Here is a 22,307-nt window from a genome sequence, read left to right as displayed (position 1 = left end):
CCGCCCCCCGCCCGGCGGCGCGGGCCCCCTACCCCGTGCCCATGCTGCAACCCACGGTGACCACGGGGATGATGATGGTACCACCCCCGGGCCCCCAGCGGTCCCGCGAACGTCAGCACGCCACCGTCGGCCGGGCCGGCAACCGCCCGCCCCCATTGGCCGAGCCCGAGCGGCCGGCCCGCCCCATTGGCCGGGCCCCGGCGGCCGGCCCGTCCCATTGGCCCGGCCCGCCGATTGAACGGGCCAATGGGAGCGGCCGTCTCCGGTCGCCATGGAGACCGATGCTGCTCGCCCGGGGCGCGGGGCGCGGGCCAAGGGATGCCCTGGGCACCGGCCGGGCTCCGTCCTGTTGCCCACCAGCCTCCCCCCAGGCCGGCCACAAAGTTGCCCATCGCGGCCCCTGAGGCGGCTCCAGGTCAGTCGCAACAACTGCAAGCAAATGATGATGATGGTGATGGCATTGGTTAAGCGCTTACTATGTGCCAGGCACTGTACTGAGCGCTGGGGTGGGGGCAAGCAAATGATGATGGTGTTTGTTAAACGCTTACTATGTGCCAGGCACTGTCCTAACCGCTGGGGTGGATGCGAACAAATGGTGATGATGAGGATGGTATTTGTTAAGCGCTTACTATGTGTCAGGCACTATACTAAGCGCTGGGGTGGGTGCAAGCAAATGATGATGATGGTATTTGTTAAGCGCTTACTATGTGTCAGGCACTGTAGTAAGCACTGGGGTGGATGCAAACAAATGATGACGATGATGGCATTTGTTAAGCGCTTACTATGTGCCAGGCACTGTACTAACCGCTGGGTGGATGGAAGCAAATGGTGATGATGATGGCATTTGTTAAGCGCTTACTATGTGTCAGGCACTGTCCTAGCCGCTGGGGTGGATGCGAGCAAATGGTGATGATGATGATGGCATTTGTTAAGCGCCTACTATGTGCCAGGCACTGTACTGAGCGCTGGGGTGGATGCAAGCAAATGATGATGGTGATGGTATTTGTTAAGCGCTTACTATGGGTCAGGCACTGTACTAAGCGCTGTGGTGGATGCAAGCAAATGATGATGATGATGGCATTTGTAAAGTGCTTAGTATGGGCCAGGAACTGTACTAAGCACTGGGGTGGATGCAAGCAAATGATGATGGTATTTGTTAAGCGCTTACTATGTGCCAGGCACTGTGCTAAGCGCCGGGGTGAGCCCACTGTTGGATAGGGACTGTCTCTATATGTTGCCAATTTGTACTTCCCAAGCGCTTAGTACAGTGCTCTGCACATAGTAAGCGCTCAATAAATGCCATTGATGATGATGATGATGCAAGCAAATGATGATGGTATTTGTTAAGCGCTTACTATGTGTTAGGCACTGTGCTAAGCACTGGGGTGGATGCGAGCAAATGGTGATGATGATGATGGCGTTTGTTAAGCGCTTACTATGTGCCAGGCACTGTACTGAGCGCTGGGGTGGGTGCAAGCAAATGATGATGGTGTTTGTTAAACGCTTATTATGTGCCAGGCACTGTCCTAACCGCTGGGGTGGATGCGAGCAAATGGTGATGATGATGATGGCATTTGTTAAGCGCTTACTATGTGCCAGGCACTGTACTGAGCGCTGGGGTGGATGCAAGCAAATGATGATGATGATGGTATTTGTTAAGCGCTTACTATGTGCCAGGCACTGTACTGAGCGCTGGGGTGGATGCAAGCAAATGATGATGATGATGGTATTTGTTAAGCGCTTACTGTGTGCCAGGCACTGTACTGAGCGCTGGGGTGGGTGCAAGCAAATGATGAAGGTGTTTGTTAAACGCTTACTATGTGCCAGGCACTGTCCTAACCACTGGGGTGGATGCGAGGAAATGGTGATGATGATGATGGCATTTGTTAAGCGCTTACTATGTGCCAGGCACTGTACTAACCGCTGGGTGGATGGAAGCAAATGGTGATGATGATGGCATTTGTTAAGCGCTTACTATGTGTCAGGCACTGTCCTAGCCGCTGGGGTGGATGCGAGCAAATGGTGATGATGATGATGGCATTTGTTAAGCGCCTACTATGTGCCAGGCACTGTACTGAGCGCTGGGGTGGATGCAAGCAAATGATGATGGTGATGGTATTTGTTAAGCGCTTACTATGGGTCAGGCACTGTACTAAGCGCTGTGGTGGATGCAAGCAAATGATGATGATGATGGCATTTGTAAAGTGCTTAGTATGGGCCAGGAACTGTACTAAGCACTGGGGTGGATGCAAGCAAATGATGATGGTATTTGTTAAGCGCTTACTATGTGCCAGGCACTGTGCTAAGCGCCGGGGTGAGCCCACTGTTGGATAGGGACTGTCTCTATATGTTGCCAATTTGTACTTCCCAAGCGCTTAGTACAGTGCTCTGCACATAGTAAGCGCTCAATAAATGCCATTGATGATGATGATGATGCAAGCAAATGATGATGGTATTTGTTAAGCGCTTACTATGTGTTAGGCACTGTGCTAAGCACTGGGGTGGATGCGAGCAAATGGTGATGATGATGATGGCGTTTGTTAAGCGCTTACTATGTGCCAGGCACTGTACTGAGCGCTGGGGTGGGTGCAAGCAAATGATGATGGTGTTTGTTAAACGCTTATTATGTGCCAGGCACTGTCCTAACCGCTGGGGTGGATGCGAGCAAATGGTGATGATGATGATGGCATTTGTTAAGCGCTTACTATGTGCCAGGCACTGTACTGAGCGCTGGGGTGGATGCAAGCAAATGATGATGATGATGGTATTTGTTAAGCGCTTACTATGTGCCAGGCACTGTACTGAGCGCTGGGGTGGATGCAAGCAAATGATGATGATGATGGTATTTGTTAAGCGCTTACTGTGTGCCAGGCACTGTACTGAGCGCTGGGGTGGGTGCAAGCAAATGATGAAGGTGTTTGTTAAACGCTTACTATGTGCCAGGCACTGTCCTAACCACTGGGGTGGATGCGAGGAAATGGTGATGATGATGATGGCATTTGTTAAGCGCTTACTATGTGCCAGGCACTGTACTGAGCGCTTGGGTGGATGCGAGCAAATGGTGATGATGATGATGGCATTTGTTAAGCGCTTACTATGTGCCAGGCACTGTCCTAACCGCTGGGGTGGATGCGAGCAAATGGTGATGATGATGATGGCATTTGTTAAGCGCTTACTATGTGCCAGGCACTGTACTGAGCGCCGGGGTGGATGCAAGCAAATGATGATGGTGTTTGTTAGACGCTTATTATGTGCCAGGCACTGTCCTAACCGCTGGGGTGGATGCGAACAAATGGTGATGATGATGATGGTATTTGTTAAGCGCTTACTATGTGTCAGGCACTATACTAAGCGCTGGGGTGGGTGCAAGCAAATGATAATGATGGTATTTGTTAAGCGCTTACTATGTGCCAGGCACTGTCCTAACCGCTGGGGTGGACGCGAACAAATGGTGATGATGATGATGGTATTTGTTAAGCGCTTACTATGTGTCAGGCACTGTACTAACCGCTGGGGTGGGTGCAAGCAAATGATGAAGATGGCATTTGTTAAGCGCTTACTATGTGCCAGGCACTGTGCTAAGCGCCAGGGTGGATGCAAGCAAATGACGATGGTAGTTGTTAAGCGCTTACTGTGTGCCAGGCACTGTACTAACCACTGGGGTGGATGCGAGCAAATGGTGATGATGATGATGGCATTTGTTAAGCGCTTACTATGTGCCAGGCACTGTGCTAAGCGCCGGGGTGGGTGCAAGCAAATGATGATGATGATGGTATTTGTTAAGCGCTTACTATGTGTCAGGCACTGTACTAAGCACTGGGGTGGATGCAAGCAAGTGATGATGATGATGGCATTTGTTAAGTGCTTACTATGTGCCAGGCACTGTCCTAACCACTGGGGTGGATGCAAGCAAATGGTGATGATGATGATGGCATTTGTTAAGCGCTTACTATGTGCCAGGCACTGTACTGAGCGCTGGGGTGGATGCAAGCAAATGATGATGATGATGGTATTTGTTAAGCATTTACTATGCACCAAGCACTGTTCTAAGCGCCGGGGTAGGTATAAGGTAATCAGGTTGCCCCACGTGGGTGGCTCACAATCTTCATGCCCATTTTACAGATGAGGGAACTGAGGCACAGAGAAGTTAAGCGACGTACCCAAAGTCACACAGCTGACAAGTTTCAGGAATTGGGATTAGAATCCATGACCTCTGACTCCCAAACCCGGGCCCTTACCGGGTTTTAGACAGTCCCTGTCCCACGAGGGGCTCACAGTCTCCATCCCCATTTTACAGAGGAGGTAACCGAGGCCCAGAGAAGTGAAGTCACTTGGCCAAGGTCACACAGCAGACAAGTGGCAGAGTCGGGATTAGAACTCTTGATCTTCTGATTCCCAGGCCCCTGCTCTATCCACTACATCATGCTGCCTCCATCTTTTCCCCCAAGCGTCGCCCACAAGGCTTGGCACATAGTAAGCGCTTAACAAATACCATCATTATTCATTCATTCATTCATTCATTCATTCAGTGGTATTTAATGAGTGCTGACTGTGTGCAGAACACTGCACTAGGCTCTCAGAAAGTACAAGGTCGCAGTAAAGAGGGACAATCCCTGCCCACAGCGGGCGCCCCTTCTAGCCCCTGATGGAGTTGTTCCCGGGACGTAGTGGCTGGAGTCCGTCCGTAGTGGCTAAATCCTGGCAAATGAGAGGCTATTTGCTATCACAATAACATTCTTAGCCAATCTAAAGCTCATCACCTCCTCCAGGAGGCCTTCCCAGACTGCGCCCCTTCCTTCCTCTCCCCCTCGTCCCCCCTCCATCCCCCCCATCTTACCTCCTTCCCTTCCCCACAGCACCTGTATATATGTATATTTGTTTGTACATATCTATTACTCTATAAATAAATAAATGCTTGAGAAGCAGCGTGGCTCAGTGGAAAAGAGCCCGGGCTTTGGAGTCAGAGGTCATGGGTTCGAATCCCAGCTCCGCCACATGTCGGCTGTGTGACCTTGGGCAAGTCACTTAACTTCTCTGAGCCTCAGTTACCTTATCTGTAAAATGGGGATTAAGACTGTGAGCCCCACGTGGGACAACCTGATCACCTTGTATCACCCCAAGCGCTTAGAACAGTGCTCTGCACATAGTAAGCGCTTAACAAATGCCAGTATTATTATTATTATTTATTTATTTTACTTGTACATATCTATTCTATTTATTTTATTTTGTTAGTATGTTTGGTTTTGTTCTCTGTCTCCCCCTTTTAGACTGTGAGCCCACTGTTAGGTAGGGACTGTCTCTATATGTTGCCAATTTGTACTTCCCAAGCGCTTAGTACAGTGCTCTGCACACAGTAAGCGCTCAATAAATATGATTGATGATGATGATGATCAGCAAAAGAGTTAGAAGGTCATGGGTTCTAATCCTGGCTCCGCCACTGGTCTGCTTTGTGATCTTGGGCAAGTCACTTCACTTCTCTGGGCCTCAGTTGCCTCATCTGTAAAATGGCGATGGAGACTACGAGCCCCCCGTGGGACGGGGACTGTGTCCAACCCAATTTGCTTGTACCTGAGGCTCAGTGGAAAGACCACAGGATTGAGAGTCAGAGGTCATGGGTTCTAATCCTGTCTCTGCCACTGGTCTGCTTTGTGATCTTGGGCAAGTCACTTCACTTCTCTGGGCCTCAGTTACCTCATCTGTAAAATGGTGATGGAGACTATGAGCCCCCCGTGGGATGGGGACTGTGTCCAACCCAATTTGCTTGTACCTGAGGCTCAGTGGAAAGAGCACAAGATTGAGAGTCAGAGGTCATGGGTTCTAATCCCAGCTCTGCCATTTATTGGCTGGACAACCTTGGGCAAGTCACTTAGCTTCTCTGTGCCTGTTACCTTATGTGTAAAATGGGGATTAAGATTGTGAGCCCCACATGGGACAACCTGATTAACTCGTATCTACCCCAGCACTTAGAACAGTGCTTGGCACATAGTAAGAGCTTAACAAATACCATCCTTATTATTACAGTGCCCCACACATAGTAAACGCTTAAATACCATAATTATTATTATGATGATGTTTCAGCCTCTCCCAAACCCACCCACCCCCCATCCTCAGCTCCACTCTCCAGGGGGTCCCGAAAGGAAACGTCGCTCCCTGGACTGGTTATGGATGAACCGTCTTTACCTGTTCAACCACTTCCCCGGCTCTTCATTCATTCCATCATATTTATTAAGTGCTTACTGTGTGCCCAGCACTGTACTAAGCGCTTGGCACAGTGTTCTGCTAGGAGTTGGCACTCAGTTAGTGATTGGGATGAGAGTGATGATGACTGACGGATTTTAACGGAGAGAAAACTAGGGCAAGGTAAGGCCCATCTTTTCCCTTCAGGGTATTGAGTGGAGTAGTATTGTAATAATAATAATGGCATTTATTAAGCGCTTACTATGTGCAAAGCACTGTTCTAAGCACTGGGGAGGTGACAAGGTGATCAGGTTGTCCCACGGGGAGGGGCGGGGGGCTCACAGTCCTCATCCCCATTTTACAGATGAGGGAACTGAGGCCCAGAGAAGTTAAGTGACTTGCCCAAGGTCACACAGCTGACAAATGGCCGAGCTGGGATTTGAACCCACGACCTCTGACTCCAAAGTCCGGGCTCTTTTCTACTGAGCCACGCTGCTTCTCTATGAACAGCTGTCCTCGAAATGCCACCCTGGCATGGGTACATGCCGTTGGATTTAAGAGTGTTTAAAGAGGTAAAAGAAGGGCAGAGTAATTCCAGTTACTTATTTTGCTACTTCATTCATGCTTCCTGTTATAGATTGTAAGCTCCTAGAGGGCAGGAATTGTACCTTCCAGCTCTGTCGTACTGTAATAACAATAATGGTATTTAAGCACTTAATCAGGTCAAGTACTGTTCTAAGCACTACTTAATCAGGGTGGACACACTCCCTGACCCACACGGGGCTTACAATCTCACAGAACACCTAGTACAGTCCTCCTCACATGTAAGTGCTCAATAAATGACATTGATCGATAGATATCCGTTAGAAAGGGAGAGGAGTAAAGTAGGTTATTTGTTGTAGTGCAGTGTTGGATTTCTATCTAACAGTGGGCCTCCAGAGCTGTATTGCACTGTCAGAAGCGTCCCCCTTTAGATAAAATATTTACATGATCTTCCTTCTGGTTGTTGCTTCTGCCTGACCACCAGAAGCTCTACAGCCTTGCTTAGTATGGGCCCAGCCTTTGGGTCTGGAGTCCCAGAATTTGGGTTGGGGTAATAATAATAATAATGACAGTGTTCAATCAATCATTTATTGAGCACTTACTGTGTATAGAGCACTGCCCTAAACTCTTGGGAGAGTACAATATGACAGTTGATGCGTGTTCCCCGCACCCAGTGAGCTAGTGGTTTGGTTAAGTATCAAATATATTAAGCATTAGGGTTAGATACGAGATAATCAGGTCGGACATAGCCTCCATCTCACATGGAGGTCACGCTAAGTTGGAGGGAAAACAGCTTTTGAATCCCCTTTTTACAGATGAGGAAATTGAGGCCCAAAGAAGTTGTGCTGTGCCCAAGGTCACACAGCAGGCAAGTGGCAGAGCTGGGATCGGAACCCAGCACAAAGTTGGTCCTTCTTGGATACCTACAAATCCCTAGCCCCTCCAGCCCGCCCATTTTTGGCAGGTGGACATGAGGTGGCAGTGGGGTTGGTTTAGTCACCAGCCCAAAAATGAACCTGTAATAATAATAATAATAATTATGATGGTATTTGTTAAGTGCTTACTATGTGCAAAGCACTGTTCTAAGCACTGGGGGATACAAGGTGATCAGGTTGTCCCACGTGGGGCTCACAGTCTTAATCCCCGTTTTACAGATGAGAGAACTGAGGCCCAGAGAAGTGAAATGACTTGTCCAAAGTCACACAGCTGACAGTTGGCGGAGCCGGGATTTGAACCCATGACCTCTGACTCCAAAGCCCGTGCTCTTTCCACTGAGCCAAGCTGCTTCTCTCTCTCAGGCACCTAGTACTGTGCTCTTGCACACAGCAGTAATAATTATAACAGTGGTATTTAAGCGCTTAAGGTTTGGAGCAGGTATAAAATAATCAGATCCCACATGGTACTCACAGTATAAGTAGGATGGAGAAGAGGTATTGAATCCCCATTTTGCAGGTGAGGGTACTGAAGCACAGAGAAGTAAAATGATTCACCTAAGGTCGCACAGCAGGTAAGTGGCAGAGCCAGAATTAGAACCCGGGTCCTCTGTCTAGCAGGCCCATGCTCTTTATAAAGCTACTCTGTTTCCCATTAAGCACTCAATAAATACAATTGATTTGATTGACAAGCACTGTCCAATGCTCTTACCTCAACAATGGGTATCTTTTGCAACTTGAAGATCTTTTGAAAAGCCATGAGTTGCATTAGTCATTAGATTTCTCTGTTCAGTCACAATGCAGAGTACCTCCAAAAAGTGGAATCACTTGATCAATCAGTGGTATTTATTGAGTGTTTACTGTGTGCAGAGCACTGTCCTCTAAGTCCTGGGAAGAGCACATTTCAACAGAGATGGTAGACATGTTTTCTGCCCACAACAAGCTTACCGTCTAGAGTGGGAGACAGACATTAATATAAATAAACAAATTACGGATATGTATGTAAGTACTGTAGGGCTGAAAGTCCTGAAAATTGTGATACCTAGTCATCAGGTCAACTAGGTTCCAAGCTGGAGTGAGAAGATACGTCTGTTTGATACACAGGGTCAATGACGGAAATTGGAGAGCAACAAAGAAGGCTGGAGGAGAGTTGCTAGAAAATCAGAGGTTGACAAGAAGCAATAGACAAGTGAAAAACAAGGTGGAAAGGCGACACAAAAGCTGAAAGAATTCTTTTATAAGATCAGGGTCCGAGCTGAGTTCTAATCTCCGTCTGACATTGACCATCTGGGTGGCCTTGACAGAGTCCTTTAATTTTCTAGTACCTCTATGTTTAGTCTGAAATATGAAACTAGTTATGCTTATCTCAAAGAAGTAATGCTTAGATAATTAGCACTGTAAAATGCTGCTGTTACAAACTGAAGCATATTGATGTTGTTTTCATGCCTTTTGAACCATTTGCCGCAAATGCAGAGCAATGTTCTCTGTCATTTTACCAAGGATTGCAAGCTTTCGTATTTTACTTCCAGTAAACCACCCTGAAGAAAAAAAAACTTATTGCACATTTGGATTTTCTTGCCTTTCCTTATTCCTTCTTCTATGACTATTAGATATACCCTGTTGTTTGATTCTTGTCCCTCACATTTCCTGCATTTCTAGATTGCAAGCTTTTGTATTTTACTTCCAATAATCCACCCTGAAGAAATAAAAACTTATTGCACATTTGGATTTTCTTGCCTTTCCTTATTCCTTCTTCTATGACTATTAGATATACCCTGTTGTTTGATTCTTGTCCCTCACATTTCCTGCATTTCTAGATTGCAAGCTTTTGTATTTTACTTCCAATAATCCACCCTGAAGAAAAAAAAATTTATCATTGCACATTTGGATTTTCTTGCCTTTCCTTATTCCTTCTTCTATTAGTATTAGATATACCCTGTTTGATTCTTGTTCCTCACATTTCTTGCATTTCTAGGCCCCCGTCTGCATGAAACAGGTGAGCTACCCTGTGGGTAAGGCAGTAGACCCCAGAGCAGAGAGTATGTCACTCCCCATTTCTATTTCATGCTTCCTATTGCCCCGTCCTATTCCTCCTTCCTAACCTTCCCCACACTGCAACTACCACTTTCCGCTCCTGTCATCCAGCTCTTTGGCATGGAGCTGAAACTTAGGATAGAGGAATGGTGGTTGGGGGACTTGTCAGCTGTGTGACCTTGGGCAAGTCACTTAATTTCTCTGTGCCTCAGTTGCCTCATCTGTAAAATGGGGATTAAGACTGTGAGCCCCACGTGGGACAACCTAATTACCCTGTATTTCCCCCAGTGCTTAGAATAGTGCTTGGCACATAGTAAATGCTTAACAAATACCATCGTTAATTAATTGAGAGGGCAACTTGCTACTGACCAGAGAAGACAAGCCTAGGGTGATGTTCTTCTCAAAATTCCCAGGGAATGGGCAGCTCCAGCAAATTTTGTTCCTGAAAAAGAGTCAGGATTGCTATTGGAAATGCTTTGCCACAGTCTGCAGTGGTGGGAAACCAAGAGCCCTTTAGGATTATATCAAAAGATGTTTGAGGAAAAAAATCAATTGTCCCTTCTGTGGGTCTATTTATGTAATTTTCCATTTGTGAAATACCGACCAGGAAAAAAAAAATGTTCTCAGTAAGGAATGTTAATTGGCTAAAACGTTTCTCTGCTAGCAATCTGAGGGAAGCAAGCTGTCCCCTGCACTTTCAAAACCACAAAATGGATTTAACAGTTAATGAACAAACTTTATTGTTTATTTTCTGAACTACCTTCAGTAGCAAGCCTTTATTTCTGACACTTTCTTCTCAGTTTCTCTTCAGCCCTCCTACAATCTGACAGTATATTTGTTTGTTTTGAGTTTTATGTTATTACTAAAGTGATTTCCATTAATTGAATTTGTCAAAGCTGGTCACTCTTTTCTCCTGTTTCTCTCTTTATAATGACAAGGGGCTGTCTTTATAAGGATAAGCCAACTGAAGTCGAGAGTGCAACTCCAATCTTGCCATTGTGGACCAATTCAGGTATGAAGCTTGCTTTCCACATTAACATTTAAGTGTGTCGTTTTCAAGGGAGAAAGATTCCTTAATGTGACTAAAACTTTCATTTCACCTACCCTCCTGTAAAACAAACACACAACCAGACTGAAAATAAGACATGAAAAAGAATTTCCCAGTGTATCAGCTGAATCGCTAATGGAATGGAAGATAGCTCTAGTGTGATAGCTCAGAAGGTTATCTTACTTTTGCCTTGCTCTACGAATGAAGAGAAGGGGAAATAATGTAGAGTATGCTTAAACTGACTTTTCTTCAGTATTTTTGGCTCATTTTGATACACATTTCTCAGATAGTGAATTTCATTAGTATTCTGATATGTTGTTTTCAACAGGCGAGTCTATCACCAGTCTTTGGATATGGAGTGTTCCACCTTTAGATAAACTGAATAATAGGAAGAATTAAAACCAAAATTCATCATCAGTGAAATTTTATTACTTTTGTAAATTACAGCTTGGTTTATATCTTAGCGAGCTCCTTTAACCTGTATCATTTCATCTTCCAATACAATAAATCCCTTAGTTTCGCAAGCCAGAATCCCTCTCTTTTCAAAAATTAAAATAGAAAGGACAGCATTTGTTATAATGTGATCCAGTTTACAATGGATAAGCCTCTCAGATGTTATGAAGCCACTACATTCATTACCAATTAGCAGTATTTTTACATTGGTTACTTCCTTATTTCTTGCAGCAGTTAGCACAGTTTGGGAAGACAAGAATGAATGACTGGAATGCTTTTAGAGTTGATTAATTAAAAAAAAACCATTAAATCCTATCAAAATATGCCACGTTGGATCTTCTGGAGGCGAAATTTTCCAGGTTTCGCCCCTAGGTGTTGGAGAGATATTGTAAATCTCCTTCTATCATCCTAATACTATAATGTGCTTTTATGATAAACAGTGTTAGTCAATCTGTTTCTCTTCAGTCTGTTTCCATTCAATCACTGGCCTCTCTGCCAAGGGGGCAATTTCACTGCCAAGGGACCAATTTCATTGTCCTGGGACAAGGGGCCCGGGTGCGTTTTATTCTTAATAAACCACTGAGCAGTCATCACTTGTAAATGACTCAGTCACTAACAACCTGGAAGAGATTCAGAACTGTGATGTCAAGGTGAAAGGCCTACCACTGCACTGCCAATTCCTGAACCATCTAGTTCCCTGAAAAGGTGGATTCTTTTCATTTTTTTTTCTTTGTTTTTCTCCCTTTTGCATGGTTGAATAATGGGGTGGTGGTCAAATATGTAGTTTTATAATTCAAGACTGTAACCAGGCCATTATTCTTTTGTCTCTTGAAAAGATTCCTCAAGCCGTCCACATTTTTGCCAAGCAGTTTGATTGATGATAGTCAGTAGTTGCTTTGCTATTTTAATAGTTTCATCTTCCAAATTACCGCCATGATGTTCATTATTGTTTCACCTAAGTTGGGACTTGTCCAAATTAATCTCCCCACTCCTCAAAATGCTCCAATGGTTGCTCATCCATCTCCACATCAAGCAGAGACTTTAATGCACTCGAGTCAGCTCTCTCTTCCCTACTTTCCTTGCACTACAGCCTAGGCTGCACATTTAATTCCTTTAATACCAACCTACTCTCCGTGCCTTGATCTGATCTTTATCATCATCCACCTGTTCCTCACATCTCCTTCCTAACTGGAATGCCTTTTCTGTTCACATCATTTTCCCATCTACAAATTGCATCTCCCCCAGGAAGCCTTTCCTGACTAATCTCTTATCTCCCCATCCTATTTTCCTTCCCTGTTTCATCACCCATACACTTGAATTTGTATCTGTTAAGCCCTTAGGTACTCACCCCCACCCCTGGTCCCCCCAACACGCATACACACCTCCACAGCACTTACGTAGGTAACTCCATATGGGTAGATTCCCCTACCTGCAATTGATTTTAATATCTTTCACCCCCGCTACATACAGAGCAATCATATCTACTTATTCTATTGTAGTAGCCCAAGAACTTAGTACTCTGCACTCAGGTAAGCATTCGTTAAATGCCACTGATTGATTGGAGTCCAGGGTGTTTGCTAAGGTTTTCGGGTTTTTTGTATAGCCCAAAATATCTTAATTTCAAGCAAAGCTTTCTGTTATAAGATATATTCAGAGTTTGCGATTATCTTCTAGACTGTGTGCCCGTTGTTGGGTAGGGACCGTCTCTATATGTTGCCAACTTGTACTTGCCAAGCGCTTAGTACAGTGCTCTGCACACAGTAAGCTCTCAATAAATACGATTGAATGAATGAATGAAATTCAAGCTGTTGGAAGATCTAAAGCTTGTAGATTATTTTCTTATTCACAACAGTCTCAGTGTATATATTTGCATAGGCTGAACCTAGTGGCCTGTTAAAGAAGTTAATGCCTCTACTACTTTCTTCATGTAACTATCGCTATAATAATAATAATAATAATGATAACAAGCATTTACTATGAGCCAAGCACTGTTCTAAGCTCTGGGGTAGATACAAGTTTTCAGGCCAGCCACAGGCCCTGTTCCACATGGGGCTCACAGTCTATGAAGGGGAAAGAACAGGTATTGAATCCTCATTTTACAGTGAAGGAAACTGAGGCACGGAGAAGTTCAGTGACTTCACAAAGCAAGCAAATGGCAGAGCTGGGATTAGAACCTAGGTCCTCTGATTCCCAGGCCTGCGTTCTTCCCACTTAGCCATTCTGCTTCTCATTAGAAGCATTAGTTTCAAGCAGCATGACCTAGTAGAAAAAGCATGGATCTGGGAATCAGAGGACCTGGATTCTAATCCTGGCTCCACGACTTGCCTGCAGCGTGCCTTTGGGCAAGTCACTTAACTTCTCTGTGCCTCAGTTTCCTGAATTGTAAAATGGGGTTTCCTGACTTGTAAAATGGGGATTCAGTACTTGTTCTTCCTCCTACTTAAACTCTGAGCCCCATGTGGGACGGAGATCGTGTCCAACTTTTAGACTGTGAGCCCACTTTTGGGTACGGACTGTCTCTGTATGTTGCCAACTTGTACTTCCCAAGCGCTTAGTACAGTGCTCTGCACACAGTAAGCGCTCAATAAATACGATTGATGATGATGATGATTAACTTGCATCTGCCCCTGAGCTTAGAACAGTGTTAGACACACTGTATTCACAAATACCACAATTGTTATTATTAAAGGTGTGAGGGGCTTATCACAAATCCTTTTTGTTGATGGGGCTAAAAAATAACTAGGTTGCATTTGTGTAGACAAAGCAGCAGAACCCTAGAATTATTTTCATCCAAACATTTCTTGATTGGAACAGAGGTATGCCTGGTGGACAGCAGCTGCCTAAGGGAACTGTTGATCTTGCCATTCCCCCACTCTTCACTCCAACCCTAACATGCTGGGGTTCCGGGGACTGCCTCATGTCCACCCACACAATCAATCAATCAATCAATCGTATTTATTGAGCGCTTACTGTGTGCAGAGCACTGTACTAAGCGCTTGGGAAGTACAGGTCGGCAACACATAGAGACAGTCCCTACCCAAAGTTAGCAGGACGGGAGAGGTGGGGAGAAGAGAGGGACAGGGATGGGAGAGAGTGTGGAATAACCTGAAAAGCTAAGTCTGGCTTGTTATCATCAGGGTTCCTGGATCAGGGTCAGTGATGGAACTAGTGATTCGTGGATCCTTAGAAGTTGTCCTTATGACTCACCCAACAGTTGAGGCATTTAGCTTTAGGCTTGCCCCTGGCTAGTACAAGGCAAAAAGGCAGTTTTTCTATTGGAAAAAATTGCTTTCCAAAAAAAAAAAGCATGCTTACCCCAGGCAGACATGACTAATGTCAGGAAATAATGCAATGATTTCAAAACATTTACAGCCAATTCTTGATTAATTGGGGAGGGATTATGTGGTCGGTGAATTATCCAGGCCTTTTGTTTCTTCTCCTTTCTCTGCCTGCCTTTTGGCTACTAACACCTCTTTCAGAAAGGAGGGAGGAAATTTAAATCGGTTGTTTTGATACTTGTTAACAGCTGTGATAAGATTTGGTGGTTGAGGGAGCCGGGACCTTGGCTAAAATGAATTACCAGGGAAAATGAAGAGTTCGTTACTGTGAATTTGTGACATATGTTCTAATTCATTGTGACAATACTAGATATCTCTAAGTTTTAAAAATTAAATTGCACAGATGTGATGACCTAACTGCATTGATTTTTTTTCCCATGATTAAGTAAGGGAATTTTCATTTGATTAGGAAGCAATAGAATATTTTCAATACTGCATTTCAAGTACCTTAATCTAAGTGTATATCCTTGACTTCTATGTGTTTATTTTAAAATTGGAAAATATCCTAGATACAATCAAAAACTGTAGTAAAATTTCTTTAGGTCTACACTGTTTGCACTATCTTCTTAAAACTGAAAAATAATTTTTTTTAGTTTGCCTTTTTTTTTCTGTGGGAAACAAGACTTTCCCTCCCCCCATGCATTTTCATACTTCCCCCGATTATTCTCAAATGAACTGAAGTTAACAGTTCATTTGAAGGTGGGGAGAACTGTTTCTGTTGAATTTTTCTCTGTGGTATTTGTTAAGCACCTACTATGTTCAAGGTGCTGTACTAAGTGCTAAGGTAGATACAAGTTTATCACTGGGTATAGTCCCTGTCCCACATGGGGCTCACAATCTTATTCTCCATTTTACAGATGAGGTAACTGAGGCACAGAGAAGTGAAATGATTTGCTTAAGGTTATACAGCAAACAAGTGGCAGAGCCAGGATTAGAACACAGGTCCTTCCAACTCCCAGGCTCATGCTTTATTCATTAGGCTGTGCTGGATTTGTAGGGGGAAGGAATTGCAGACAGGAGAAGGGATTGTGGGCAGGGAAGTCTTGTTCTGCCTCAGTACCTTTTGCGTCCTACTTCTTGTTTCAATTATTTTTGTCTCTAAGTACAATCTCTCAGCTCCCTTTTGGAGATCCTGGATTTCTGCTTTAGCCCCCAGACCTTATTTATTTTTTGTTCATTAGCTCACAGAACTTTTAGATAAGCAACATTTCCATCAAGATGTGACTTTATTAAAAATGAACCCTTGGGACATTGAACAACTGGATCCACTGCAACATAAAAGCATTTATTTTGAATTTTTCATTTGATATTACATTGTTCATATCTCTCCATCCATTTCTTGAAAGCGGTAATTCTGGTAACTAATTTTCTAGGAAAATTAATATTTCTTTAGCATCTGGCAGAGCTGCTCGGGTCAAAAAATCATGAAATTCTCTTGGGAGCATGTCCAGTTGGCAGTTGTTGCCCAGTCAAGCTATTGTCTCTATGTTCTTATTTTTTTATATAATAGTATTTATTCAGTACTTCCTATGGGTCAGGCACTGTTCTAAGCACTGGGGTAGATACAAGTTAATCAGGCTGGATCCAGTCTTTGTCCCCATTTGGACTCAGTCTAAGTAGGAGGGAGAACATGTACTGAATCCCTTTGCAGTTAAGGGAACTGAGGCACAGAGAAGTTAAACGACTTGCCCAAGGGCTCACAGCAGGCAAATGGTGGTCGGGATTAGAACCCAGGTCCCCTTGCTCCCACTAGGCCATGTTGCTTCCCTCCTCACCTTTGCATTAGTTTCCCAGGACTCCGAGATTGTCGTTGATTACCCAGGGCAGGAACAGGCTAGCCCAAGAAAGGGAATGGGAAGGCCGAAAATTTTGCTACGCCTGTGGCCTTGGGTGAGGTTAGTGGTATGACCAGTGACTATTGATACTCCCCCATGCTCTTGGTACAATGCTCTGTGCACAGTAAGTGTATAATGAATACCATTGATTGATTGATCTATGACACACTTTTTTAGTACTGTGTTGCTGGAATTAGGCCTATGATCTTTGGAAGTGTCAGCCTGAATTTAAACTATTCCAAGTTTATTAGCACTATCACCACTACTAAGTGGAGTTGGGCTATTAAAACTGCTGGGTTCTTTGTTGTTGTTGTTTTAAGTAAGGCACCTTGAGAAGCAGCCATGGAGTCAGAAGGACCTGGGTTTTAATCCTGGCTCTGCCACTAGCCTGCTGTGTGCCCTTGGGCAAGTCACATCTCTGTGCCTCAGTTTCCTCATCTGCAAAATGGGGATTGACCTTGAGCCTCATGTGGAGCATGGACTGTGTCCAACTTGATTAGCTTGTATCTACCCCAGTGCTTAGTACAGTGATGGCACATAGTAAGCACTTCACAATTACCGTAAAAAAAAAAAAAGCAAGAGTTAGTGTTACCCTATGGTCCACTGATTCATTGCTGAACTTGTTACCAATTCACTAGCCCCCAAAATACTTATTTGCTAATAACTTTGAGTACATCATTCACTCATTCTTCAGTTCCAGTCTTTATGGTTTCAATCTTCATGGACCTTGGAAAACAAGACCTATCACCACCTCCAAAGAGTCTTCATTGCGTGACATTCATTGAAATTGAAGGTCGCTTGCTCATGCTGTTCCAGTCGTACAGCTGTATGCCTCCAGTCTGTACGACAGAAATTCATTTTCTGCAGCCTATGTCTTTGCCATATGCTGAGCATACATTAAGAAAAAGAGCCGCTTCTGGGAAGAATAACTAAGCAAGAGTAGTTAATGAAAACACATAATTTCCATCAGAAGGTATATCCATCATTCAATAGGTTGAATAGGGTAGAACTTAAAAAAATAATTCCAGCTGATTAAACTTAGTACTAAAAAAAATGCAAATCATGAATGACGTTTTCATCCGATTGTGAATTGGCTAAATGTGAATTCGCTTTAAGAACGCCCCTCGGAGTTTGGAGAAGTTGCCACATGTTCACTTGCTCTGCTGAAATATTGCTTTGAAGTGTTAATGCATCCGCTGCTGTTGGACAGCAAAAGCTCAGCCTTACAACTGGGGGAGAGATTAATCCCTACGTGGAAGGGTTCCCTGTTGTTTCCTGACTATTTTAACAATAGAGAACAATCCCTGTTCTGCTAGGAGGCTTTCCGGGGAAAATCTTTTTGGAGTAGAAGCAGAGGTCAGCTAGCTGGGAAATCAACCTGTCAGCAAAGCAGCCGGCTATTTGGGCAAAGATTTGACCAGTCAGCCAGCCGGGAGCTTCCCCGGCTTAATTTTGGAATGCTTTAAATAGGTTTAATCGCAAATTACAATTGACCCCAAACAAAAGTGTAGAAAATCCGTTTATTCTCAAGCACGCAACCGGGGGTTCTATGTGGCGTCTGTGTCCCCATGTAGTGTTGATTCATTTTAAGCGAGGGGAGACAGTGTGGACCTGTGGAAAGAGCTCAGAATGGGATGGAGTCACAAGACCTGGTTTCTAATTCTGACTCTCCCACTCACTTGCTGTGTGACTTTGGGCAAGTCAGTTAACTTCTCTGTGCCTCAGTTTTCTCAACTGTAAAATGCGGATCAATATCTGCTCACTTCCTGTCTTAGACTGTGAGCCTCATGTGGGACAGAGACTGGATCCAAGAGGATCATCTTGCGTCTACCCCATTGCTTATGACAGGGCCGGGCACATCATAAATGCTTAATAAATACCAGTGTTAATTATTTAAATGAAAGACCCCTTCTTTTATAGTTCAGTCTTGTGGGGAATTAAAATTCATTTTAGGTTGTTTCATTTTATATAGTACTTGCCAGGAATCTACCTCCAATTTTTAGCGAGTACCTCTGAGTTTGGTTCTGATAGGCACATAGGAATCAGTAAAGCCAATACCATGGACTGTTCTTGTATTTGCTTTTTTCATGGATTTTTAGAGGTTGTAACCCTATCTAATTTTGTCATAAATGTCCCCAATGGTATTTCACTCTATTAATAGGATTGTCTCAATCTGGAGTCACCCAACTACTTTTCCCATTATTTTAAATATAATGCTGGCAAAGCCCGTGGCCCCCTCCCCTCACACACTGCCCACCGTGGCACCCACATTCTGGCTGCTTCTTAATTATTTAACGTTTCTGAAAACATACCACTGGCCTTTCCATAGTAGTGCCTTCCCTCTTCTTTTGCAGTCCATGAGCCTTTTCAAAGCTATGCAAATAAAAAAGGGTAAGAGTTCCTAAGAGTGCTTTTCCTTTAGCTTGCAGCTTAAGCCTTTCTTTAGTGCTTTGGAAAAGAGATTCCTGAATTATGGAATTCTTACCCTGGATGTTTTTGATGCTTTTTCAAGCTGTGGATTGCATCCGATTCAGTACAACCTCTTCTCTTTCTGGAAGTTTCTATTCATGTGAAAGTTGAATCTCCTCCCCGTCTCCCCCATCCCCCCCATCCCCCAACCCAGATGCTAATAATAATAAAAATAATGATGGCATTTGTTAAGCGCTTAGTATGTGCAAAGCACTGTTCTAAGCGCTGGAGGGGGGATACAAGGTGATCAGGTTGTCCCACGTGGGTCTCACAGGCTTAATCCCCATTTCACAGATGAGGTAACTGAGGCACAGAGAAGTGAAGTGACTTGCCCAAGGTCACACAGCTGACAATTGGTAGACCTCTGACTCCCAAGCCCGTGCTCTTTCCATTGAAATGGTATTTGTTAAGCGCTTACTGTGTTCCAGGGACTGTTCTAAGCACTTTGTGGAAACAAGCAAATCAGTTTGGACACAGTCCCTGTCCCACATGGGGCTCACAGTCTCAATCCCCCTTTTACAGATGAGGGAACTGAGGCACGGAGAAGTGAATCGACTTGCCCAACGTGCAGTCAGATCCAGCCTGAAGCCCATCCCAGCTCCCCATTTGCCATTTTCCACTGGGTCTCCAGCCGCTCTACCGAGTAGAACCGTGGACCCCACTCTCCATGACCCCCTCAACCCTCTGTACAGCAGGAGTAATGGCATTTATTGGGCACCCACTGTGTGCGGTGCATTGCATTAAGTGCTTGGGAAGTAATTGGAACTTCCCACCGAGAGAGGCGAAGAGACTTCAGGCCTGAGACTTCAGGACCGAGAACCCAAGCAGAGTTGTTGATTATATTGCCCTGCACTGTACACATACTCTGCTTCCTGCTAGGACAACAGATGCAAGAGGCTCATTCCAAGGCCATATACCCTGGCCCTCTTTCATACAGAAATGGGAAGGGGCGGGACTGGAGCCTAAAACATTTGTGGAGGCCTAGAAGCAGCTTGAAACAAACAACACCTCTGCCCTTGGTGCCACCAGGATTTCCCCCAAGGTCATGCTAGGTGGTGCTCCTAGGGTGCTGCATTAATGGAATCTAAATGAACAGCTCAGCTTGGCTTTTTTGTTATTCAGAAATGAATGCCCAGCCAAGCAGAGACTCTTGTTTTTAAAGCAGGAGACAGGGCTCCTGTGGTAAAGCTTTATTACAATGGCTCTGTTTGTTTGTAGCAGTTGGCTGATGTCGATTTAATCATTTACTTTGATGGTTGCATTGGGGACCATGGTTCACTGTACCATTCTGGAAAAGCTGCTTCCCATCAGGCTTAATGAACAGACTTACCATGTGGCTCAGAGCCCTGGAAATGCACAGTTCATTATTTGATTTTTAAAGATGTGACACATTTTGTACTTTGCAGGTACCTTCACCCGCTTAATGAATATTCATTCATGCAATTGTATTTATTGAGCGCTTACTGTGTGCGGAGCATTGTACTAAGCGCTTAGGAAGTACAGGTTGGCAACATCTAGTGACAGTCCCTACCCAACAATGAGCTCACAGTCGAGAAGGGGGAGACAGACAACAAAACAAAACATGTGGTCAGGTGTCAAGTCATCAGAACAAATAGAATTAAAGCTAAATGCACATCATTAACAAAATAAATGGAATAGTAAATATGTACAAGTAGAATAAATAGAGTAATAAATCTGTACAAACATATATACAGGTGCTGTGGGGAGGGGAAGGAGGTAGGGCAGGGGGGACGGGGAGGGGGAGAGGAAAAAGGAGGCTCAGTCTGGGAAGGCCTCCTGGAGGAGGTGAGCTCTCAGGAGGGCTCTGAAGAGAGGAAGAGAGCTAGCTTGGCAGATGTGTGGAGGGAGGGCATTCCAGGCCAGGGGGATGACGTGATCCGGGGGTCGACGGCAGGACGGGCGAGAACGAGGCACAGTGAGGAGATTAGCGACAGAGGAGCGAAGGGTGCGGACTGGGCTGTAGAAGGAGAGAAGGGAGGTGAGGTAGGAGGGGGCGAGGTGATGGACAGCCTTGAAGCCAAGGATGAGGAGTTTTTGCTTGATGCTTAGGTTGACTGGGAGCCACTGGAGATTTTTGAGGAGGAGAGTAACATGCCCAGAGCATTTCTGCACAAAGATGATTCGGGCAGCAGCGTGAAGCATAGACTGAAGTGGGAAGAGACAGGAGGATGGGAGATCAGAGAGGAGGCTGATGCAGTAATGTAGTTGAGATAGAAGATGACTGGTGTATAACTGCTTTCTTGAATATGAGCATTTAGGGGATTTAGAAAATATACATTGCTTTTACAAGTTAAAATACTACAGCTCCTATTAGATCTTTAATTTTGCAACTTATGAAAAATCAGCATTCCGCCACAATGTATCTTTTCTGTTTTTCTCCTATGTCTTTGGAATTGACAGGAGTTTGGACTGGTTAGCTTTAAAATGCATACCTTGGATAAAAAATATTGGGGTGGTGGAAGGGTTGTTTCTTAAATGTACACATGCATACACACACACTCACACACACACACACACACACATCTTGACAGTCTTACTTTTCTGTATCCTCAAACTCCACCTTAACAGTGTTTCTTTAGAACAGGTTTTTTCTCCCTCCTCCTTTCTTTTTTCCTGTTTTCGTGCCTGAGGAGGTGTTGAGATGATTTCAGCTACACCATGTCAAGACGTAGTGCAAAGTGACCTCATTCAGGGGTTGGTAATACTAGAGGCTGGCACTTAGAGGGCCTGGAAAGCTACCCTAGGTGGCACACCATCTTTAGTCTGATGCTGAGCCCCCTTTTTCCTCTCCTCCTCCCCATCCCCTCCCACCCTACCTCCTTCCCCTCCACACAACACTTGTATATATTTGTACAGATTTGTTACTCTATTTATTTTACATGTACATATTTACTATTCTATTTATTTTGTTAATCAATCGTATTAGCTATAATTCTATTTGTTCTGATGATTTTGACACCTGTCTACATGTTTTGTTTTGTTTTGTTGTCTGTCTCCCCCTTCTAGACTGTGAGCCCGTTGCTGGATAGGGACTGTCTCTATATGTTGCCGACTTGTACTTCCCAAGTGCTTAGTACAGTGCTCTGCACACAGTAAGCGCTCAATAAATACGATTGAATGAATGAATGAAAGATGCTGCTGAGCCTCAGCCTATATTGGCATCCTTGGAGCATTAGGTGCCATCCCATCCCGGCCCATCATCTCCCAGACTCTCTTCCACAGCTGCCTCTCCCAGGTGGCAGGAACCCAGTTGAGGGTCTGGGTGATAGGTCGGGGTTGTGGGTGGCAAGGGAGTGGGATGGGATTGCTCACAGAGCTGAGACAACACTGGTGCTAACCCGACACTCCACTGCAAAACAGTTGTCAGTCCCTTGGTCTAATGGATCAAGCTCTGGACCAAGAGTCAAAAGACACATATTCTTCTCATGTCCCACTACATCAATCAACCAGTCATCAC

At 44.7% G+C, this 22,307-nt stretch overlaps 1 protein-coding gene across 1 annotated transcript in view; it reads left to right on the top strand.

The window, feature by feature from the left end:
• The first annotated feature begins 308 nt into the window (after positions 1-308).
• Positions 309-22,307, top strand: part of CCDC148 (coiled-coil domain containing 148) — a 147,846-nt gene continuing 125,847 nt past the window's right edge. The window contains exons 1-2 of the mRNA XM_038751570.1: positions 309-415; positions 10,625-10,698. The gene's annotated coding sequence lies outside the window, so the exon portion shown is untranslated. The remainder of the gene's footprint in view (positions 416-10,624; positions 10,699-22,307) is intronic.

Source organism: Tachyglossus aculeatus, chromosome 9, assembly GCF_015852505.1.
Source record: "Tachyglossus aculeatus isolate mTacAcu1 chromosome 9, mTacAcu1.pri, whole genome shotgun sequence".
NCBI classification, from domain to species: domain Eukaryota; kingdom Metazoa; phylum Chordata; class Mammalia; order Monotremata; family Tachyglossidae; genus Tachyglossus; species Tachyglossus aculeatus.
The sequence above is the reverse complement of the archived record's forward strand: the minus strand, read 5'-3'. Positions and strand labels throughout refer to the sequence as shown.